Below are 16,202 nucleotides of genomic sequence, written 5' to 3'. Positions count from 1 at the left end.
CTATTCGATGCCAATATTTTTGGCACCAATGGTCTTGCAAAAATGAAGAAAATAGCGAAAAAGTACCGTACATTGTATCGATTACATGAAGCTATTATCTTTGTATAGAAGGTTAATTTTACTGAACATGAAACACACGTGCAAATGTTGTTGCACGTGCATAGTTTTCAGTCGACATACTGTTAACACGTTAGCTTGGTACAAGTTTAAAAATCGGTATCCCTCGCAGGAATATGACATTAGAAGATAGGGGTAGGGCTCTCGCCTGGCTTCAAGATGAACATTCACAAAGAAATGTTGCACAAAGACGTAATGTTAGCCAAAGTGTCATTGGGCGGTTATGGCAGCGTTTTCAAGCCACAAATTCTCAACAAACACGTCCCCGTTCTGGTCGGCCAAGATTAACAACAAATCGACAAGATCGGTACATTGACAATATGGCCTTACGACAACGTACTGCCACGGCAAAAAGATTAAGAGATACTCTTTGAACTGCTACTGGTACCTAAGTGTCAGATCAAACCATTCGTAACCGTCTAAGAGAACAAAACTTGCGTAGTCGACGACAAGCAGTTCGCCCACTCCTTCTGCCACGCCATCGAGCCGTACGTCGCTAGTGATGTACACGTCTTCGTCGCTGGACACGTCAACAGTGGAATAGGGTTCTTTTTACTGATGAGTCACGATTTACATTATAGTTCAATGATGCCAGGATAAGAGTCTATCGCCGACCAGGTGAAAGGTTTGCTGACGTCAACGTTCGACAACGTCACAGATATGGGGGTGGTAACGTAATGATTTGGGGAGGGATTTCGTTTCACCATATGACTTCCCTTTACGTTGTGATGGGAAATCTGACTGATGTTCGATACAGAGATGAAATTCTTCGCCCTTTGGTAATCCCTGCACTTGAAACCATAGGCCCAAACTACGTCCTACAGGATGACAATGCGCGGCCGCATACAGCCAGGGTGGCAATGGAGTCCTTACAGCAACAAGAGGTCATACGTATGGATTGGCCGGCATATTCCCCTGACTTGGCACCAATAGAAATGCTTGGGACGAGTTGGTAAGAAAACTGCGTGACAATATCCAAGAATTGGCACAGAACCTCAAAGCAGAATGGCAAGCAATTCCACAGGCCTTCTTCTTCCAGAGGTTGGTCAGCAGCATGCGACGTCGTTGTACTGAATGTCATTGAGCAAGAGGTGATTTTACTCATTACTCAAACTGACCTCACTTCTGTGACCTTTGTTTTTCAACCTGTTCATTGTTAACGAGTTCTATCAAATACTGCACCATCTCTTAAACAATGTTTTTCTTGATTCATGCATACCAATACATTGTGTAACAGAAATACACTTTACACAACATTTGTATTCTGTAACAGTAAATGTACAGTACAATAAACTACTGACCCTTAACTTGTTTTGAGTAGTATATATATATATATATATATATATACATACATACATACATACATGTAGTAATAAATAAATGAATAAAAATGCCAAATTTTGATTTAATGATAAAACAAAGTTTCAACCTCGACCCCCACCCACCCTGCAATCGCGCCTACATCTATACTATAATTTAACAATTTAACGGAAGTCATATTCGTGGGTTTGAGTAGTCGAGAGAGATAGGGTGACAGAGAAAACCCCATTCCTTTATATAAACGTCATCTAGGAGGCGCCACTGATCTCCCAGGCCACCTACCGCCTTTGTTGACGTCACCAATGATTTGACGTCACATGATTGTTACAGTAAGTTTATGGAACTGTTTGGAAGCTTTTAAATTGTATCTGTGTGTGTCCCTGCCCCCCCCCCCCCCCCCCCCCGTCTCGTACGCTTATGTTTTTCAAATAACCAGTGGGACACACAAGATTTAGGGACCAAAACAAGATTGAAATATATTATCCTTAATTATATTTCCTGAGATTAATGATATCATATAGCAAAGTGTCGATCCCCGACACACACCCCACACTGCTCTTGCGCGTGCATAATGTAACAACATACCCGTGTGTTTGAGTAGTCGAGAGGGAAGGGTTAATCCAAGGGAGGCAATTTATTTCCTTTCTCACTACACAGATATCATCTGCCATTGAAACCCATGTTAAATTGCCCAACTTCAAAGGAAGATTGCCAATAGAACGGGTTCTCATTGGCACTAACAACATACACCATTGCGAACATACATTATACAAGCATTTATTTTCACTCCAAAATTGAGAACATTTCTGTCTCAGTGTTTTGCTATATGATCGCATCTGGCTGTAGTACCGGTCTGAACAGGTGGTTCATTAACCGATTCACTCCGGCTGTCTCTTGTGCTGTACACCCATGTCCCAAAAGGTCGATGCACAATATTACAAAATAACATGGGTAAAATACAGTCAGAAGGCTTACCATTAAACATACATATTGTTTTAATTCTTCACCATTTCCTAGAAGTGAATATGTGAACCATAACATGTGTCACAATTAGGAACTATAGTGGATCATCATCGATCAACTCTTACCCGGGAAGTGATTTGTGTAGTGAGACCTAGGAACGCCAGACCGACTTTGGTGACGTCATTAATGATTTAACGTCACATGATTGTTACGGTAAATTTATGGAACCGTTGGAAAGCTTGGTTATTTTCTCTCTCTCTCTCTCTCTCTCTCTCTCTCTCTCTCTCTCTCTCTCTCTCTCTCTCTCTCTCTCTCTCTCTCTCTCTCTCTCTCTCTCTCTCTCTCTCTCTCTTGTGTGTAATGTTGGGGGGGGGGGGGTAGCATGGCCGCAAATTCCCGATTGAAGTAGGCCTACTTGCATCATTATTAACAAAAGATATCTTCGATGATAACCTTAAAAATATCCCCGCCATTTTAAATTTGCTAAGTAATTTGGAAGCAAGTCACCGTGCACGCAGGTACCCTCAACCAATAACGCCGAGTGTGCTATAGTGGTAACAGTTATGTTTTATATATGTAACTATAGTATTAGTACTAGGGGTTTCTGCTTGAGGGTACCTGTGAACTGATATACCAAAGACCGTGGTATGTCCTATCTTATGTCGGATGGTGCATATAAAGATCCTTTGCTACTAAAATGTAGCGGGTTTCCTCTCTAAGACTATATGTCGAATTACCAAATTTAAAAACATTTAAAATTTGGCATTTATCCACATTTTTCTTGATGCCCCCAGGAAATTTTGAAACCTAGAGGCTCTGAAATACCAGTTTGCAGTCATTTCAGGGAGGTTACATACTTCAAACCCGTTTAGAAATGTTCTTTAAGTTTCTGTTATTTTTACCGGATTTCTTTGGGGGGGGGGGGGGGGGGGGGGCAACAAATTGCATTTCAGGACATCTAGAATGACCCCTGATCCACACCCACATCGTCAAAAAATTCATTTAAAAACTGTTGCATTTATCCGCATTGTCATGATGGATTTTAGTTGTAGATTGCAGGAAATTACATTTCAGAACATCTACTTTTCCAATATTACACTGGACCTCCTTTGAAGATCGGGTGCTTGGAGCATTCAATGTCATTCACTCGCCCCCACACCTATGTTCTCTTGCGTGCGTTTTAAATCTGATGATTCTTTTAAATAATTCATAATTAATTGCCAGTTTATGTAACTACAAAGTGAGGAGAAGACTGACACAACTCTGACTGTAAGAGAGCTAGACGGACATTTGGAAGGTTATACCTTGTAATGCCTTGTTTTGCCTTCCAAATGTCCGTCTAGCTCTCTTACAGAGTACTCGGGCTAAGCTCAAGTGTGTGTGCGTGTGACAAATATATACTCACGGAAAAAAGTTCCTGTGTATCATTAAAATTTGAGTGAGACATATTTTTAAAATTTAAAACTATCGTGTTTTACATAGATGTACTATTTATCTGTTAAAAGTGTAATGATCTCCTGTCTTCTGAACCTGAAGTACGGTCTACACAATGCTTGGTGTGCCGTCGGTGACGATGTAACAGAACAACTTATTGATGTACGGTCATGGTCGTACTTTGTGATCACCTAATTTGTTGCATACTATTCTTCCACTGATTGGTCTTAACTCAAGCGTGTATTAGGATGTTAAACTTGTAATTTCCAAATCATTCTATATGTGTACCCGCTTGATATACACAATTTGTTAACATAATGTCACGTGTCGACTCCCTAAACATGGAAGATACCTAGTATCCCTAAACTGTCAAGCACATCTCCGCAGATACTGATGAACACCAAATGAACACCAAAATGACTAGCAACAACCTTGATTGCAGTGGAAGTCAAAGTCAAGGCAGTGAAAGGTAAGGCAAGGCACTGCAAGGCAAGGCAGTGCCAAGTAAGACAAGCCAGTGCAAGGTAAAGAAATACAGTGCAAAGTAAGACAAGGCAGTGCAAGGTAAGACAAGGCAGTGCAAGGTAAGACAAGACAGTGCAAGGTAAAACAAGACAGTGCAAAGTAAGACAAGACAGTACAAGGTAAGTCAAGGCAGTGCAAGGTAAAACGAGACAGTGCAAAGTAAGTCAAGACAGTACAAGGTAAAACAAGACAGTGCAAAGTAAGACAAGAAGTACAAGGTAAGTCAAGGCAGTGCAAAGTAAGACAAGACAGTGCAAGGTAAGACAAGACAGTGCAAAGTAAGACAAGACCAAGGTACGTCAAGGCAGTGCAAGGTAAGACAAGACAGTGCAAGGTAAGACGAGACAGTGCAAAGTAAGACGAGACCAAGGTACATCAAGGCAGTGCAAGGTAAGACAAGACAGTGCAAAGTAAGACGAGACAGTGCAAAGTAAGACAAGACAGTACAAGGTAAGTCATGGCAGTGCAAGGTAAGACAAGACAGTGCAAAGTAAGACAAGACAGTACAAGGTAAGTCATGGCAGTGCAAGGTAAGACAAGACAATGACAGGGTAAGTCAAGGCAGTGCAAGGTAAAACAAGACAGTGCAAAGTAAGACAAGACAGTACAAGGTAAGTCACGGCAGTGCAAGGTAAGACAAGACAGTGCAAAGTAAGACAAGACAGTACAAGGTAAGTCAAGGCAGTGCAAAGTAAGACAAGACAGTGCAAGGTAAAACAAGACAGTGCAAAGTAAAACAAGACAGTACAAGGTAAGTCAAGGCAGTGCAAGGTAAAACAAGACAGTGCAAAGTAAGTCAAGACAGTACAAGGTAAGTCAAGGCAGTGCAAGGTAAAACAAGACAGTGCAAACTAAGTCAAGACAGTATAAGGTAAAACAAGACCGTGCAAAGTAAGACAAGACAGTACAAGGTAAGTCAAGGCAGTGCAAGGTAAGACAAGACAGTACAAGGTAAGACAAGACAGTACAAGGTACGTCAAGGCAGTGCAAGGTAAAACAAGACAGTGCAAAGTAAGACAAGACAGTATAAGGTAAAACAAGACCGTGCAAAGTAAGACAAGACAGTACAAGGTAAGTCAAGGCAGTGCAAGGTAAGACAAGACAGTACAAGGTAAGACAAGACAGTACAAGGTAAGTCAAGGCAGTGCAAGGTAAAACAAGACAGTGCAAACTAAGTCAAGACAGTATAAGGTAAAACAAGACCGTGCAAAGTAAGACAAGACAGTACAAGGTAAGTCAAGGCAGTGAAAGGTAAGACAAGACAGTGCAAAGTAAGACAAGACAGTACAAGGTAAGTCATTGCAGTGCAAGGTAAGACAAGACAATGACAGGGTAAGTCAAGGCAGTGCAAGGTAAAACAAGACAGTGCAAAGTAAGACAAGACAGTACAAGGTAAGTCAAGGCAGTGCAAGGTAAGACAAGACAGTGCAAAGTAAGACAAGACAGTACAAGGTAAGTCAAGGCAGTGCAAAGTAAGACAAGACAGTGCAAGGTAAAACAAGACAGTGCAAAGTAAAACAAGACAGTACAAGGTAAGTCAAGGCAGTGCAAGGTAAAACAAGACAGTGCAAAGTAAGTCAAGACAGTACAAGGTAAGTCAAGGCAGTGCAAGATAAAACAAGACAGTGCAAACTAAGTCAAGACAGTACAAGGTAAAACAAGACCGTGCAAAGTAAGACAAGACAGTACAAGGTAAGTCAAGGCAGTGCAAGGTAAGACAAGACAGTACAAGGTAAGACAAGACAGTACAAGGTAAGTCAAGGCAGTGCAAGGTAAAACAAGACAGTGCAAAGTAAGACAAGACAGTACAAGGTAAGTCAAGGCAGTGCAAGGTAAAACAAGACAGTGCAAAGTAAGACAAGACAGTACAAGGTAAGTCAAGGCAGTGCAAGGTAAGACAAGGCAGTGCACGGTAAGACAAGGCAGTGCAAGGTAAAACAAGACAGTGCAAGGTAAGTCAAGGCAGTGCACGGTAAGACAAGGCAGTGCAAGGTAAGAAGGCAGTGCAAGGTAAGACAAGACAGTACAAGGTAAGACAAGACAGTGCAAGGTAAGTCAAGGCAGTGCACGGTAAGACAAGACAATGACAGGGTAAGTCAAGGCAGTGCAAGGTAAATCAAGGCAGTGCAAGGTAAGACAAGACAGTGCAAGGTAAGACAAGACAGTGCAAAGTAAGACAAGACAGTACAAGATAAGTTATGGAGTGCAAGGTAAGACAAGACAATGACAGGGTAAGTCAAGGCAGTGCAAGGTAAAACAAGACAGTGCAAAGTAAGACAAGACAGTACAAGGTAAGTCAAGGCAGTGAAAGGTAAGACAAGGCAGTGCAAGGTAAAACAAGACAGTGCAAGGTAAGTCAAGGCAGTGCACAGTAAGACAAGGCAGTGCAAGGTAAGACAAGGCAGTGCAAAGTAAGACAAGACAGTGCAAGGTAAGAAGGCAGTGCAAGGTAAGACAAGACAGTACAAGGTAAGACAAAGATAAGGCAAGGCAGCAAAATGTAAGGTAAAGACAAGGTAAGCCAACGCAGTGTAAGGTAAGGCAACGGAGTGTAAGGTAAGGCCATGTAAGATAAAGTTAATACAAGGTAGTGTAAGGTAAGACAAAGGCAAGGCAGTGGTGGTGAAGCAAGGCACTACACGGTAAGACACGGTAAGACAAGGCGGTGCCAGGTAAAGAAGCGCAGTGAAAGGTGAGGCAAAGTAACGCAAAACAGTGCAAGATAACAAAAGATAGTACAAAGTAAGACAAAGGCAGTGCAAGGTAAGACAAAGGCAAGGCAGCAAAACGTAAGGTAAAGACAAGGTAAGGCAAGATAGTGTAAGGTAAGGCAACGCAGTGTAAGGTACGGCAAAGACAAAATAAAGGAAGACAGTGTAATGTAACGCAAGGTAACATAAAGGCAACGCAAGGTAAAATAAAGTTAAGGCAAGGCAATGCATGGTAAGACAAGGCAGTGCAAGATAAGACAAAGTGCATGGTACGACAAGGCAGTGCATGGTAAGGCAAGGCAGTGCATGGTACAACAAGGCAGTGCATAGTACGACCAGGTAGTGCCAGGTAAGGCAAGGAAGTGCCAGGTAAGGCAAGGCAGTGCAAGGTAAGAAAAGGCAGTGTAAAGTACGACAAAGGCAAGGAAGGGCAGTGAAAGGTGAGGCAAAGCCGAGCAAGGTAAGACAAGATAGTATAAGGTACGACAAGGCAGTACAAGGTAAAACGGCAGTACAAGGCAAGACAAGTTAGTGTAAGATTAGACAAAGCAGTGCAAGCTAAATCAAGGCAGTGTAAATTAAGTCAAGTCAGTGCAAGGTAAGACAAGGCAGTGCATGGTAAGACAGGTCAGTGCATGGTAAGACTGGTCAGTGCAAGGTAAGACAAGGCAGTTCAAGGTGAGGCAAGGTAAGACAAGGCAATACAAGGTACAACATGTACAAGGTAAGACAAGGCAGTGCAAGGTAAGACAGATCCGTGCAAGGTAAGACAGGTCAGTGCATGGTAAGACAAGGCAAGGCAGTGCAAGGTAAGACACGGCAGTGCAAGGTAAGACAGGTCAGTGCAAGGTAAGACAGGTCGGTGCATGGTAAGACAAGGAAAGGCAGTGCAAGGTAAGACAAGGCATTGCAAGGTAAGACAGGTCAGTGCAAGGTAAGACAGGTCAGTGCATGGTAAGACAAGGCAAGGCGGTGCAAGGTAAGACAAGGCAGTACAAGGTAAGACAAGGCAGTACAAGGTAAGACAGGTCAGTGCATGGTAAGACAGGTCAGTACAAGGTAAGACAGGTCAGTGCATGGTAAGACCAGGCAAGGCAGTGCATGGTACGACAAGGCAGTGCAAGGTAAGACAGGTCAGTGCAAGGTAAGACAAGGCAGTGCAAGGTACAACAAGTAAGTACAAGGTAAGACAAGGCAGTGCAAGGTGAGACAAGACAGTGCAAGGTAAAACAAGATGGTGCAAGGTAAGACAAGGCAGTGCAAGGTAAGACAAGGCAGTGCAAGGTAAGACAGGTCAGTGCATGGTAAGACAAGGCAGTGCAAGGTAAAACAAGACAGTGTAAGTTAAGTCAAGACAGTGCAAGGTAAGACAAGGCAGTGCAAGGTATGTCAAGGCAGTGCACGGTAAGACAAGGCAGTGAAATTTAACACAGGCAGTGCAATGTAACAAGTGCAATGCAAAGCCATAAAGGCTAGGCAGTGCAGAGTAACACAAAGGCAAGGTGAGGCAAGGCAGTGCAAGATAAGGCCACGTGGTGCAAGGTAAGTAAAGGCAGTTCAAGGTAAGACAAGACAGTGCGAGACCAGGTAAGACAGTGCAAGGTAAAACAAGGCAGTGCGAGACAAGGTAAGACAGTGCAAGGTAAGGCAAGGTAGTGCAATGTAACATAAGGCAAAAACAAGGTACAGCAAGGCACTGCAAGGTAAGACAAACACAATATAAGGCAGTGTAAGATAAGACAAGGGCAAGGCAGTGTAAGGTAAGGCAAGGTAAGGTAAGATAAACGAAGGGCAAGGCAGTGTAGAGGTAAGGCTGGTCATTGAAGGTACGACAAAGGCAGTGCAAGGTAAGGCAAGGTAGTGCAAGATAAGACAAGGCAGTGCAAAGTAAGACAAGATTGTGCAAGGTAAGGCAACAAGGTAAAGCAAGGCAGTGCAAGGTACGACAGTGTAAGGTAAGATAAAGGTATTGCAAGGTAGGGTAAGATAAGACAAAGGTCAAGCAAGGCAGTGCAAGGTAAAGCAAGGTAAGATAAAGGTAAGGGAAGGCAGTGCAAGGTAAAACAAAGGCAGCAAAATGTAAGGTAAAGACAAGGTAAGGCAAAGCAGTGTAAGGTAAGGCAAAGCAGTGTAAGGTAAGGCAAGACAGTGTAAGGTAAGGCAAGACAGTGTAAGGTAAGGCAAAGCAGTGTAAGGTAAGGCAAAGCAGTGTAAGGTAAGGCAAAGCAGTGTAAGGTAAGGCAAGACAGTGTAAGGTAAAGCAAGACAGTGTAAAGTAAGGCAACACAGTGTAAGGTAAGGTAACACAGTGTAAGGTAAGGCAACGCAGTGTAAGGTAAGGCAACACAGTGTAAGGTAAGGCCATGTAAGATAAAGCTAATGCAAGGCAGTGTAAGGTAAGACAAAAGCAAGGCAGTGCGTGGTGAAGCGAGGCACTGCAAGGTAAGACGGCAGTGAAAGGTAAGGCAAGGCATTGCAAGGTAATACAAACGTAAATGCAGTACAAGGTAAGGCAAATATAAGACAGAAGCGAGGTAAGGCAAGGCAAAGTTACGCAAGGCAAACACAAGGTAAGGCAAAGTCAAGGTAAGGCAATTCAAGCCAATGCAAGTTAAGTCAAGTCGGTACAAGGTACGATAAGGCAGTGCAAATTAAGACAAGGCAGTGCAAGGTAAGAAAGGGCAGTGAAAGGTGAGGCAAAGTATCGCAAAGCAGTGCAAGGTGAGAAAAGATAGTATAAAGTAAGACAAAGGCAGTGCAAGGCAAGGCGAGGTGGTGTAAGATAAGACAAGGCAGTGCAAGGTAAAGCAAGGCAAGCTAAAGGTAAGGTAGGCAGTGCAAGGTACGACAGTGTAAGGTAGATAAAGGTAAGGCAAGGTAGTGTACGGTAAGACAGAGTAAGGAAAAACAAGGTAAGATAAAGGTAAGGCAAGGCAGTGCAAGGTAAGACAAAGGCAAGGCAAGGCAGCAAAATGTAATGTAAAGACAAGGTGAGGCAAGATAGTGTAAGATAACGCAGTGTAAGGTAAGGCTAGACAGTGTAAGGTAAGCCAACGCAGTGTAAGGTAAGGCAAGACAGTGTAAGGTAACGCAGTGTAAGGTAAGCCAACGCAGTGTAAGGTGAGGCAAGATAGTGTAAGGTAACGCAGTGTAAGGTAAGCCAATGCAGTGTAAGGTGAGGCAAGATAGTGTAAGGTAACGCAGTGTAAGGTAAGCCAATGCAGTGTAAGGTGACGCAAGATAGTGTAAGGTAACGCAGTGTAAGGTAAGGCAAGACAGTGTAAGGTAAGCCAACGCAGTGTACGGTAAGGCAAGATAGTCTAAGGTAACGCAGTGTAAGGTAAGGCAAGACAGTGTAAGGTAAGCCAACGCAGTGTAAGGTAAGGCAAGACAGTGCAAGGCAGTGTAAGGTAAGGCAAGACAGTGTAAGGTAACACAGTGTAAGGTAAGACAAGACGGTGTAAGGTAAGGCCATGTAAGATAAAGTTAATACAAGGCAGTGTAAGGTAAGACAAAGGCAAGGCAGTGGTGGTGAAGCAAGGCACTACAAGGTAAGGCAAGGTAAGACAAGACGGTGTAAGGTAAGGCCATGTAAGATAAAGCCAATGCAAGGCAGTGTAAGGTAAGACAAAGGCAAGACAGTGCTTGGTGAAGCAAGGCACTACACGGTAAGGCAAGGTAAGACAGGACAGTGCAAGGTAAGGCAAGGTAAGGCAAGGCAGTGCAAGGTAAGCCAATGCAGTGTAAGGTACAGTAACGCAGTGTAAGGTAAGACAAAGCAGTGTAAGGTAAGGCAAGGCAGTGTAAGGTAAGCCAACGCAGTGTAAGGTAAGGTAACGCAGTGTAAGGTAAGGTAAGGCAGTGTAAGGTAAGGTAAGGCAAGACAGCGTAAGGTAAGGCAACGCAGTGTAAGGTACGGTAACGCAGTGTAAGGTAAGACAAGGCAGTGCAAGGTAAGCCAACGCAGTGTAAGGTATGGTAACGCAGTGTAAGGTAAGACAAAGCAGTGTAAGGTAAGGCAAGGCAGTGTAAGGTAAGCCAATGCAGTGTAAGGTAAGGTAACGCAGTGTAAGGTAAGGCAAGGCAGTGTAAGGTAAGGTAAGGCAAGACAGCGTAAGGTAAGGCAACGCAGTGTAAGGTAAGGCAACGCAGTGTAACATAAGACAAGGCAGTGCAAAGTAAGACAAGGTAGTGCAAGGTAAGGCAACAAGGTAAAGCAAATCAGTGCAAGGTATGACAGTGTTAGGTAAGGTCTCACTACACAGATGTCATCTGCCATTGAAACCCATGTTAAATTGCCCAACTTCAAACGAAGATTTCTAATAGAACGGGTTCTCATTGGCACTAACAACATACACCATTGCGAACATACATTATATAAGCATTTATTTTCACTCCAAAATTGAGAACATTTCCGTCTCAGTTTTTTGTTATAGGACCGCATCTGACTGTAGTACCGGTCTGAACAGGTGGTTCGTTAACCGATTCACTCCGGCTGTCACTTGCGCTATATACCCATGTCCCAAAAGGTCGATGCACAATATTACAAAATAACATGGGCAAAATACAGCCGGAAGGCTTACCATTAAACATACATATTGTTTTAATTCTTCACCATTTCCTAGAAGTGAATATGTGAACCATAACATGTGTCACAATTAGGAACTATAGTGGACGTGATGAATGAACTCTCACCCGGAAGTCATCTGTGTAGTGAGACCTTAAAGTTTATGAACAGATTTTGTCAAACTTGGTTTGAAGTTAATTTGATAATATGGGTCATTTACACCATGGAAAGCCATACTAGACCAGTGTAACTTAAGAACTGTAAACAGTACACCAAAAGATAGATGCACCATACCATCCAATAAAACTTGATATCACATTGTTACTCCATGGTCATCCACACAATAGGTGACCATCAAACAAACAGCCACTATATGGTAATGTATTACCTGTTTGGTAGTTCTGATATAAGGAACATACAAAGAAGCTAGTTATCTAGTTAGTTCATTAAAAATATTAGTTTTCATCAATTGTTGCTATGGGCAACAATTGTTTTATAATGAAGTGTTGAAATCCTGTTTTTTTCTGCATATTTCAACATGAAGATCCACACATTATTAATGGCAGGAACAAATTCTACTTTTATAGTAGAATACTATGTTATATATTCACAATACCAACAAAACTGTCAATATGACTGTACATTCGAAAAAATTCATTATGCACAAAATCACAGAAATTAGGGTGAATTTGGATATTGACCTTGTGACCTTCAATTTTGACCTTTTACAATGAGAAACTCAGTGTTAGACACTCATATCAATTTATATATTACATGTAAGAACTCTAGAATATACATTTTGACACACACACCCCTAAAAAATAAAAAAAATAAAAAAATAAAAATAAATAAAATTGACATATTTGCAATATTTTCCCAAATAGGGCCCCCATACGCTTGGCTCAAATCCACATTGATGTAATTACCTTTTATAAGGATGCTACACTAGTATATTTTCATTTTTGGCTTGCTAAACTTATATTTTTGGGGATAATCAGTAATTTCATGTTTTACATTATGGTCTCACTACACAGATGTCATCTGCCATTGAAACCCATGTTAAATTGCCCAACTTCAAACGAAGATTTCTAATAGAACGGGTTCTCGTTGGCACTAACAACATACACCATTGCGAACATATATTATATAAGCATTTATTTTCACTCCAAAATTGAGAACATTTCCATCTCAGTTTTTTGCTATATGACCGCATCTGGCTGTAGTACCGGTCCGAACAGATGGTTCGTTAACCGATTCACTCCGGCTGTCACTTGCGCTATATACCCATGTCCCAAAAGGTCGATGCACAATATTACAAAATAACATGGGCAAAATACAGCCGGAAGGCTTACCATTAAACATACATATTGTTTTAATTCTTCACCATTTTGTAGAAGTGAATATGTGAACCATAACGTGTGTCACAATTAGGAACTATAGTGGACCGTGATGAATGAACTCTCACCCGGAAGTCACCTGTGTAGTGAGACCTAAGATAAAGATAAGGCAAGGCAGCAAAATGTAAGGTAAAGACAAGGTAAGGTAAGACAGTGTAACGTACGGCAAACCAGTGTAAAGTAAGGCAACGCAGTGTAAGGTGAGGTAACGCAGTGTAAGGTAAGGCAATGCAGTGTAAGGTTAGGCAAGGCAGTGTAAGGTAAGGCCATGTAAGATAAAGCTAATGCAAGGCAGTGTACGGTAAGACAAAGGCAAGGCAGTGCATGGTGAAGCAAGGCACTGCAAGGTAAGGCAAGGTAAGACAGGGCAGTGCAAGGCATTGCAAGGTAAGGCAAGGCAGTGCAAGGTAAGGCGAGGCACTGCAAGGTAAGGCGAGGCACTGCAAGGTAAGGCAAGGTAAGACAGGACAGTGCAAGGTAAGGCAAACGTAAATGCAGTACAAGGTAAGGCAAATATAAAACAGAAGCGAGGTAAGGCAAGGCAAACACAAGGTAAGGCAAAGGCAAGGTAAGGCAAGGCAAGCCAAGCCAAGCCAATGCAAGTTAAGTCAAGGCGGTGCAAGGTAAGAGAGGGCAGTGAAAGGTGAGGCAAAGTAACGTAAAGCAGTGCAAGGTGAGAAAAGATAGTACAAAGTAAGAAAAAGGCAGTGCAAGGCAAGGCGAGGCAGTGTAAGATAAGACAAGGCAGTGCAAGGTAAAGCAAGGTAAGATAATGGTAAGGTAAAGCAGTGCAAGATAAGACAAAGGTAAGGTACGGAAAGGCAAGGCAGTGCAAGGTAAAATAAGGCAGTGTAAGATACGGTAAGGCAGTGTAAGATAAGGTAAGGCAGTGCAAGGTAATATATGGTTGTGCAAGGTAAGGTAAGGTATGGTAAGGAAAACGTAAATGCAGTACAAGGTAAGACAAATGTAAGACAGAGGCGAGGTAAGGCAAGGCAATCCAATGCAGTTTAAGTCAAGGTGGTACAAGATACAATAAAGCAGTGCAACTTAAGACAAGGCAGTACAAGGTAAGAAAGGGCAGTGAAAGGTGAGGCAAAGTAATGCAAAGCAGTGCGAGGTGAGAAAAGATAGTACAAAGTAAGACAAAGGCAGTGCAAGGCAAGGCGGTGTAAGATAAGACAAGGCAGTGCAAGTTAAGATAAAGGTAAGGTAAGGCAGTGCAAGGTAAGACAAAGGTAAGGAAAGACAGTGCAAGGTACGACAGTGTAAGGTAAGATAAAGGTAAGGCAAGGTAGTGTAAGGTAAGACAGAGGTCCAGCAAGGCCGTGTAAGGTAAAGCAAGGTAAGTTAAAGGTAAGGCAAGGCAGTGCAATGTAAGACAAAGGCAAGGCAAAGCAGCAAAATGTAAGGTAAAGACGAGGTAAGGCAAAGCAGTTTAAGGTAAGGCAAGGCAGTGCAATGTAAGACAAAGGCAAAAGCAAGACAGCAAAATGTAAGGTAAAGACAAGTTAAGGCAACACAGTGTAAGGTAAGGCAACGAATTTTAAGGTAAGGCAAGACAATGTAAGGTAAGGCAAGGCAGTGTAAGGTAAGGCAAACGTAAATGCAGTACAAGGTAAGGCAAATGTAAGACAGAGGCGAGGTAAGGCAAGGCAAAGTTACACAAGGTACGGCAAAGTCAAGGTAAGACAAGGCAAGCCAATGCAAGTTAAGTTAAGTCAAGGCAGTGCAAGGTAAGAAAGGGCAGTGAAAGGTGAGCAAAGACAAGATTAAGGAAGGCAGTTTACGGTAAGGCAAGGTAAAGATAAAGGTAAGGCAAGGTAAAATAAAAGTTAAGATAAGACAATGCAGTGCAAGGTAAGACAAATGTAATACAAGGTAAGGCAATGCAGTGTACGGTAAGACAAGGGCAAGGCAGTGTAGGTAATACAAGGTAAGGCTGGTCAGTGTAAGGTACGACAAAGGCAAGGCAGTGCAAGGTGAAACAAGGCAGTGCGAGATAAGATAAGGCGGTACAAGATAAGACAAGGCAGTGCAAGACAAGACAAGGCAGTACAAAGTAAGACAAATGTAATGCAAGGTAAGGCAACGCAGTGTATGGTAAGACAAGGGCAAGGCAGTACAAGATAAGACAAGGCAGTGCAAGATAAGACGAGGCAGTACAAAGTAAGACAAGATAGTGCAAGGTAAGGCAACGACAAGATAAAGCAAGGCAGTGCAGGGGCGGGACATAGCCCAGTGGTAAAGCGATCGGCTGATGCGCAGTCGGTCTGAGATCGATTCCTGTCAGTGGACCTATTAGGCTATTTCTCGTCAAAGCCAGTGCACCACGACTTGTATATCAAAGGCCGTAGTATGTGCTATCCTGTCTGTGGGATGGTGCATATAAAAGATCCCTTGCTACTAATGGGTAAATGTAGCGGGTTTCCTCTCTGTGACTGTGTCAAAATTACCAAATGTTTGACATCCAATAGCCGATGATTAATAAATCAATGTGCTTTAGTGGTGTCGTTAAACAAAACAAACAAGGCAGTGCAAGGTAAGATAACGATAAGACAAGGTAGTGTAAGGTAAGATAACGATAAGACAAGGTAGTGTAAGGTAAGACAAAGGTCCAGCAAGGCAGTGTAAAGTAAAGCAAGGTAAGATAAAGGTAAGGCAAGGCAGTGAGTGCAAGGTAAGATAACGGTACGGCAAGGCAGCAAAATGTAAGGTAAAGACAAGGTAAGGCAAGATAGTGTACGGTAAGGCAACTCAGTGGAAGGTAAGGCAAGGCAGTACAAGATGAGATAAGGCAGTGCAAATTAAGACAAGGCAGTGCCAGGTAAGGAAGGGCAGTGAAAGGTGAGGCAAAGTAACGCAAAGCAGTGCAAGGTAAGAAAAGACAGTACAAAGCAAGACAAAGGCAGTGCAAGGTAAGGCAAGGTGGTGTAAGATAAGACAAGGCAGTGCAACGTAAAGCAAGATAAGATACAGGTAAGGTAAGGCAGTGCAAGGTAAGAAACGATAGTACAAAGCAAGACAAAGGCAGTGCAAGGTAAGGCAAGGTGGTGTAAGATAAGACAAGGCAGTGCAAGGTAAAGCAAGATAAGATAAAGGTAAGGTAAGGCAGTGCAAGGTAAGAAATGATAGTACAAAGCAAGACAAAGGCAGTGCAAGGTAAGG

This window comes from Gigantopelta aegis, chromosome 4, assembly GCF_016097555.1.
Source record: "Gigantopelta aegis isolate Gae_Host chromosome 4, Gae_host_genome, whole genome shotgun sequence".
Lineage (NCBI taxonomy): Eukaryota > Metazoa > Mollusca > Gastropoda > Neomphalida > Peltospiridae > Gigantopelta > Gigantopelta aegis.
Note: the sequence above shows the minus strand (reverse complement) of the source record.